This window comes from Abramis brama (assembly GCF_963993115.1).
Source record: "Abramis brama genome assembly, chromosome: 1".
Taxonomy (NCBI): Eukaryota; Metazoa; Chordata; class Actinopteri; order Cypriniformes; family Leuciscidae; genus Abramis; species Abramis brama.
Genome location: NC_139963.1, coordinates 78,449,958 through 78,458,506, shown reverse-complemented (window position 1 = coordinate 78,458,506; position 8,549 = coordinate 78,449,958).

Below are 8,549 nucleotides of genomic sequence, written 5' to 3'. Positions count from 1 at the left end.
CACACACAGTCACACACACAATACAGAATTGCCTACCTTGCAGGCATAATTAAATAAAATAAAAAATAATCAATAAATAGTATCTCGATAGGTTATCTATGGTACTTTGTAGAGTTAAGAAGCAGAATGGCTGCAGGTACAAAAGAATGTTTATATCTGTTGGTTCTGAATTTTGAGAGTTTAAAGCGTAGTCCAGAAGGCAACATCTGAAATTCAGCCTGTAAGGGATGAGAACTATCTTGACAGGATAGATTCAACCCTTCTTTGCATCTGCTGCTGATAAAGTTCATCCAGCCCTTTCTGCTTAGCACCTGTAATGCAGCTGCTCACCTTAATTAACCTGGAAAGGGAGTTTTTTTTGTTTTACAGTAATGGACCTGTACCAGCAGATTAGGGAAAAGGTGACAACTGACTCAACAATAGAAAAGAGTCATAGAAAAAATGTCATATAGACATAGAAAAGAGTCATCAGAGTCTTGTCCAGGTTGGCCTCGAGTTGAAACTGATGCAAGAGCTTCTCAACCAGCAGATGGGGCTGAATGGTGTTAAAGGCTGACGAGAAGTCCACAAACAGTAGTCTGGCATGGTTTTTGCTTCCCTCAAGATGTTTAAAGATAAGGTTGAGTACTGTTACAGTTGCATCCTGGACCCCTCTATTGAGTCTATATGCAAACTGTAATGGGTCGAGAAGACAGTTCGTCCTAAATGTCAGTTCTTTTTTGATCAACTTTTCGAAGGACTTCATCACAAGTGACATAAGGGCTATGGGTCTGTAATCATTTAAAGTCTTTGGGTGGCTAGGGACTATAGTTGACTGTTTCCATAAGTCAGGGACCTTCTGTTGGGACAATGATTGATTAAAAATATAATTAAAAATGGGGCCTAGCTGTTCCGCACAACAAGAAAGAACACGACTAGCAATGTTGTCTGGACCCGGACTTGTTTTGGCTTTGCAGTGTTTAAAGATGTTCACAACACTTTGTACAGAGAAACAGACAGCTGATTGGGACAGGGACAGTAAAGACTGTTTTCTAGGGGTGTGACGAGATCTCGTGTTACGAGATCTCGCGAGATTAAAACGCGACGAGATTTCTCGTCGAGGTGAAACTTTGTCTCGTGAGTAAAAAAAAAAAAAAAAAAAAAAAAATTTGTCTCATGAGTTGTTGTGATGTCAGCGTGATGGAGCGTGAGGGTGAAATTTGTATTGAAGATGCCCCTGCCACTTTTAAATCATTTGTGTGCCGGGCCAATCACACACACACACACTCACTGTCCCTCGCTCACTCACTCACTCGCGCGCACACACACACACGCTCACTCGCGCGCGCACACACGCACACTCACTGTAACCGCACTCTCACTCACTCTCGCTCACACTCAACCCGTCGTGGAGGACCGTTAAAATTAAACATGCTAGTCTTTCTGTCGTGATGTCGTGAAGCATCACAGACTCGTTGTCGCCCACTATGACACACTATACGAAATGAAACGATCGAATCTTGCGTCCCGACGCCCGTTGTACTTTACGAGTCTCCACGAAACGGATCGTGCCAAAATCGCGCTAAAATAGTGTAATTTGAACCAGGCAGGTAATAAACATTTGACCTATCACGCAAAGAACCTATTAAAGCACTAAGACATGGGAACAGTAGGGCCTATAGCTTAAAGTCATATCGACATCGCAATATTAAACAATGTTATCCCACATCGCAGCTTTTCCTCATATCGTGCAGCCCTGCCCAAAGGTCTCAACTGCTGCCAGAAATCGTCGACATGCTTATATTCTTGAAAAAGAACATGACCATATCTTAGGCTTATCTTAGTTAATTTATCTCTTTTTCATGCTTGAAGAAAAAAATTGTTTCTGTTTGAACTTGTAGTTTTGAGAGAGCAGTACTTTGATTATGGATACACACTTACTGTTTGCATTTAAAGTGTTATTTCAGTTATTTATATTTATTTTATTTATACTGTTTTATTTTTTTATGTTCGATTTGTGGAAAGGAGTTAGATTTCTCATGTGAAATCGTACAGGGAGAAGTAGAGTTTATAGCAAAACATTTTGCAGTGTTTGCATGTCCTTTACTGCATAGAATTCATTAAAATAGAAGTAAAATAACATTCATTACAAGTTGATTTCAAAATGCACATAAATTGTTTTGCATTTTGTGATTTTCAGTTGAATAAAAGACTATTTTCCATTCATATATTTCATCATTGAGGATTTCTTAAAAATTGTGTAAAAATCTCGTCTTGTCTCGTTCTCGTGAACCCAATCTCGTGTCTCGTCTCGTCTCGTGGAGTAAGCGTCTCGTCACACCCCTACTGTTTTCGGCCAAGGATTTCGTTGCTAAAATCATGTTTATCAAATCTTGAATAAAATATGTTTAGTTCATGGGCCAGTGATATGTCTGAGGTGAAGCCCTCCATTTCCACCTTTTTCTTTGTTTTATCATTTAGACCCTGTTACGTTCCTCCAGATGGTAAGTCCAGGGGAAGGAGGAGCAACAATATTTAAAAATAAACCAGGGCAAAAGAGGACAGGAAGGCAGATTAACATGCAAAATAAGAAGAAGTATTTATTACAATATTGACAAAAGAAAACCAATACAAAACTACTCTCAGAAGACAGTGAACAAACAATGTAAGGCCACGATAGACACAGGCTAAATAGTTGAAGGAGCAAAGTTCAACACTAAAAGAACAACAATGAACAGTCCTCTCTCCACTGAGAAAGTTCAAAGCCAGACACTGTTCTGGACTCACAAAAGATCTAAGTCGGTTTTCAACCCACTGGTTGACTGGACTCACAAAAGATCCAAGTCGGTTTTCAACCCACTGGTTGACTTGACTCACAAAAGATCTAAGTCGGTTTTCAACCCACTGGTTGACTTGACTGGACTGGACTGGACTGGACTGTCTCTGTTCTGCGGGGCTCCTCACAGAGGTTCTCTTCCCTGCAGTGTGAGAATCAAGCCTTCTTATCCTCCAGACACTGAGTGTTGATTAAGCACACCTGCTGCCACTCACTCAATCAGTTGATCAGGCACACCTGCGGCCACTCACTCATGCAACTGAACTACCTGAAAGAGAAAAAAGAACAAAAACACATCCCAATCCAAACACATGTCCCTTAGTGTCGTAACAGACCCACCATTGATTTAATACTGTCCCATGCTGAGCCTAGGATATTATTGCTCAGTTTGTATTCAACTTTGAGTTTATAGTCCCATTTAGCCCTTTTGATTTCACGTTTAATCTCCTTTTGAATACTGTGTAAGTCTTTATGTTGTTTACTCACCCATGGCTTGTTATTTGGGTATATTTTAACAACTTTGTTAGGGATTATAGTATCCTCACAATATGCAACCCATGAGCTGACCACTTCAGTCAGTTCATCTATGTCCCGTGAAGATTTAACAAACTCCTCCCACAAGGTACAGTCCAGGCAGCCTTGCAGGGCAAGCGTAGCCTCCTCAGACCAGACCTTCACTTGCCTGGTATCCACTTTCCCCCTCTGAAAATCTGCGGGAATTCTCTGGGTAAATAGAAGGGGCGCATGGAGACTGAGAGCAATTCAATGTCTTTTGTACACAGCTTTTCTCTCACTAGCGTTGTTTTGCACCAGCGTTCATTTATGTAAAGGCACACCCCGCCCCCTCGCGACTTACCAGTGGTCGCTGCCACCCGATCCATGCGAAGGGGAGCGCCGAAACCATCCAATGCAATGTCAGCATCCAAGTCCGCTTCTCCCAGCCATGTCTCTGTCAAGGCCAGAATACAGGCTTCTTTGAATTCATGTTGGTATCGGACATGGGCTTGCACTTCATCAGACTTGTTTCGGAGGGACTGCATGTTTGCAAGGATGATAGAGGGCAAAGGAACGCGTGACAGAGGCCGCCTTGCTCGCTCGCGTAATCCACCTCTCCTACCCCGCTTCCTTGTCCCCCGACGAGGTGCGTTGATAGAGCTCCCGTTCTTTCCATACTGCCATTTGATGTCGGCGATATTGGGGAAAGTTAGATCTAGAGGTGGTCTAGAGTTCGCTGGTTGATCGAACTTCAACAGATGGTCCCGGCTGTATAAAATCCGAGACTGAGAGGCTTCCGCCAGATGGAAAGTTTCCCACAACACCATCAGAAATACACATCTACAGTCCATTCCAATTTACCCGGTCAGGAAATCGATCGCTGCAGAGCTTTATCACGCGTGAGATATGCGTTAAAAACTGCGATCAGACATAAAAGGGCACTCCGGATAACTTTGTCGAGTTATACAACAAACAAACAAACAAAACCGGTTACTGTGTACGCATGCGCCCAAAATCCGAGTACAACTTAATCCTAAAGATTAAGTTGTACTCTTATACTGAAAACAATTTACAGCAAAAGCGGAAGAGTGCATTGCTTTTAGGTGAATAGCTTAGCCAGCTTCTCCTAATTTGCTCACCATTTACCAAAGTCCTGTAAAAGTAGTGTTGGTGACATGATCTACCGTCTTCTCTTCTGGGAAAGACCTCTGTTTACTAAATCAGATCTCATTGCACCTGAGAAGACAAAAGGCCAGTCGGCTGGGTCAAGAGGTGGAGCTTGCTGGACTTTAGCTGGAACATCTGCAGAAGGTGCCTCAGTTGGAGTAGTCTCTTTTGCTTGGGAATCAGATGGATGGGATTCTGAAGACTGAGGTTTTGCCTCAGGAGGATCAGCAGATAACCCTTAACCCTCAGAGGTCGGAGATCACGCCGGCGTGATCTGCTCGCTTTTTTCCTTATGAGTTGAATTGAGACCCGAAATACTCTTTTGACTTTGATTTTACAAAACAAGTTTCATACATCAATCGATTCTGTTAAATGTGTATTATTTTTGTGTATACTCACAATAAAAACAAAGTGTTGTGCTTTTTGCCAAATAAAGAAAAATAAACGTGATGCGAGTTCTGCCTTCTGTCTGTCAGTGTAGTCCATTCTGAAACGCGTCCGAAAATGAACTGTAACTCAGCGAATACTCAGTCAAACAGACATACAGATACACAGACATGAAGCTTGAATTCTATGCTTTTAAATGAGGTAATTTATATAAAAAACAAATATTCTCATCTTGTGAAATCTGTATTAAAAGAGAGCGATCCCAGTCGAGCTCATTAGAGCTAATTCAAAGGTAATGTGACTCCGCCCACGGAGAGCGCGTGCTATTCAAACGCAAACTACTGAGGCAATCCAAGCAAACCTGTGAACGCCCCCATCTCAGCTCGAGAAAACAAGTTTATTCAGATCATTGTAGCCTACGTGTTTACACCATCTGGCAGCGCTGTGAGAAATATTAATAATGGAAAATCTACCTCAGAGTGCGGGTATTGCAGGAGAGAGGATCCGAATATGTAGTAAGTTTTTTTTCCTTCTCAAGTTAATCGCGTTTCTGTGAATGAATGAACGGCAGCCGCAGAGATGTTTATCACAGCTTGCAAAAAGACAGTTTAAATTTAAATTGCGTCTCTGTGTGAATGAATGATGATGTTTTAGCAAACTATTGCTATACTGAGTTGAGTAAAAATCGACAGAAATATGTTGAAATAAAATGTAGGCTATTTGTATAAGCAACGTTTTAAACTGAAAATTAACATTTATATGCCCTAATATTTCATAAAAACAACGTTACAGTCAGGCGTTTCTGTTTGTGTATGAATGTTTCGGTTTTAGCAAACTGTATTGCTACACTCAGTAAATATCGACTAAAATATGTTGAAATAAAATGTTTTTGTATAAGCAACGTATTAAACTGCAAATTAACATTTATATTTCTTATAATAAAAATGAAAGACCTATGTTACAGACATATGAAAGACAACATTTCGTTGATTAGTTTTGGATAGATTATACATTTTTACTGTAAAATATCTGCCACCTCAAATAAGCTTTTGTTTGCCAATATTTGCTTATGTTAAATATAATATGTTTTGTCAAAAATAAAGTTATCAAATAATCAATCAAATCCTTAACTTTGAAATATGTATGATAAAATGTATACTTTAGTTTTTACAAAGAAAGATTACACTTGAATTGTTGTTGTAATTGTAACCTTTTTAATAAAAAAATATATTTACAAGGTAGATGTAAACAAACTATTAAAAGGTAAATATAAGCCTTTTCTTTAAATAACTTTTATTGTGTTTTATTATTGACAAATTTGGGGAGAGGATAAATATTCCAAAACTGAAAATACAGTATGAGAATTAACTGCACAATTACTAGACATGTTTTCCTTGGATATTATAGGCCAAATTGCAAGCACAATATGTGGAAAAATAAAAAAGAATTGAGATGCTTCCAACTGTTGCTCTTGCATTCTTGTGGCTCAGTGACTCACCTGAATGAATGGCTAATTAAGTATGCAGGCCCCATTGTCTCCTAAGGTGTGAACCACTACATATACATGACCGTTGACGCCCACTCCGCATATGGCCTTTCCAAACAGAAAGTGCTTTGCAAAATTCAAATCAATGTATTGTGTTATGTGAATGATAAGGCAGGGTGATTTTCACTTTATTTTGAAGAAAAAACACTAGGCGATGACATCTTTTAGACAAAAGTCTTATTGGCACATATTTAGAATGTGTTTTATGGCCTAATTTCAGAAACTTTAGTTTTTAGTTTTTTCAATAACCATGCATAAACATTATTCTCTCAAAAATGCAGACATGTACATTCTTGTTGCTCACATTTCATGGTAGCCCTGTTTGTGCTAAATAGTGTGTAATTTTTTTTTTCCATTAACATGTTTATAAGCAACTGAAAAAAGCAAAAATGTCAGGGCATGTCAGAATATCTCAAGGACCCCAAAAACACCTTAGACCCCAGAGGGTTAAATATTAAATATACCTTAACAGAAATGAATGGACAGTGTAAAGGCTGATTTCAATAAAGTAGACACAATGTTGTGTTGTACAACAACCAGTGTTTTATATCAGAGTGCAAACTAAAAATCATAATCCTACAGAATCATTCTGATAAATTAAGCATATAAAATAAAGCATAAATTAAATGCATAAGATACTGTTACAATTATGCATAATGACTAGAAATACGGTACTACATTTCAGCTTAAGGCCTTTATGATGATCACAATAACAAAAATGTTTAGCATTATTTAGAAATCTTATGGTGGTTTAAATATTAATTTGGAAAGAGGGAGAAACCTGTTTTTAGCGGGGAGGGAGAATGGGTGGTGTGGGTTAGGACTGCATGATAATAATGAAACTGATAATCACGATTATTTTGCTCAAAATTATAATTGTGATTATTAATGACCATTATTCTCAGTTGAGAAATTGCAGAGAAAGAGACAGTTAACATAAATTAAATGCATAATTAGCATATCAAAAGGGGTCAAATGGCCATTTTGTGTGCTCTTTACAACCTGCCCATCACCTAGGCCTGAGATGGCCGCCTTAACTTAAACAACTACGATAAATTCATCAGAGGGTAAGAATCTATACAAAATGCATGGGTAGATAATTCTTAACACGCTGAATGTGGCCCCATTTTTCCATGTCTGTGTGTCTGTGATCATGGGCATTGTTACATTTATTATTATTAAAACTAATAATACAGCAATATATAACGCACTATTTATAGAAGTCAGAAGAACACACATTTACTTTGAGCTTATCTTTCATTCCTCAACCACTGTCCTCTTCCTTTTTTCAGCTCTAGAAAGATGGCGTCTGGATGCCATTTCTACCACAGCTTAACATCTATTATTATTTCATTTAACTAAAAATAGAATTGCTGTATGACTACGACTCTGAAGAGTAATCCAAATATTAAGTCGATATTGATTAGGATATTTGGTATTTTATTTTTGACAGCACATTTTTGTCATACAAAATGCCCAATATTATGGAATTCCAAAGCTGCCAATATATATAAAAAATAAATAAATACATAAATAAATATACAAATAAATGTAAAAAAGAATAAATAAATAAATAAATGTATAAATAAATATACATAGAAAAGCAAAAAAATGAAAATAAATAATTTATTTATACATTTATTTCCTTATTTATGTATATATTTATTTTTTCCCATATTTATTTATTTATTCTTTTATTTATTTCTACATTTATTCATTTCTTCATTTATTTATTTCTACATTTATTTATTTTTACATTTATTTATTTCTACATTTATGTATTTATTCATTTATTTCTTCCTACATTTCTTCCTGCGTAGGGTAATGAGGAGGGTGTGGTTTACCTCAGACATAGCAATCGAGCTCAGAATTAGCGAAGGCGAAGGGTTGAGGCCACAGTGACACCCTGTGGCGAAATACAATAAGTATAGCTCACTGACGTTGATATAGGCTACTCTTTATTCCGGACATGGCCGTAAAACATCGTTTGGTCTGGATTTGTAAAATGTCATAAAACAGGGACTCTGAAACGGAAGCGCTTGATATTTTCCATTTTTGGTCAGAACTCACGGAAAGGAAGCAGGGCACATATAGGCTACAGTGAAGTCGACGCAAGCATATTGACCAATGCTTTTGAAA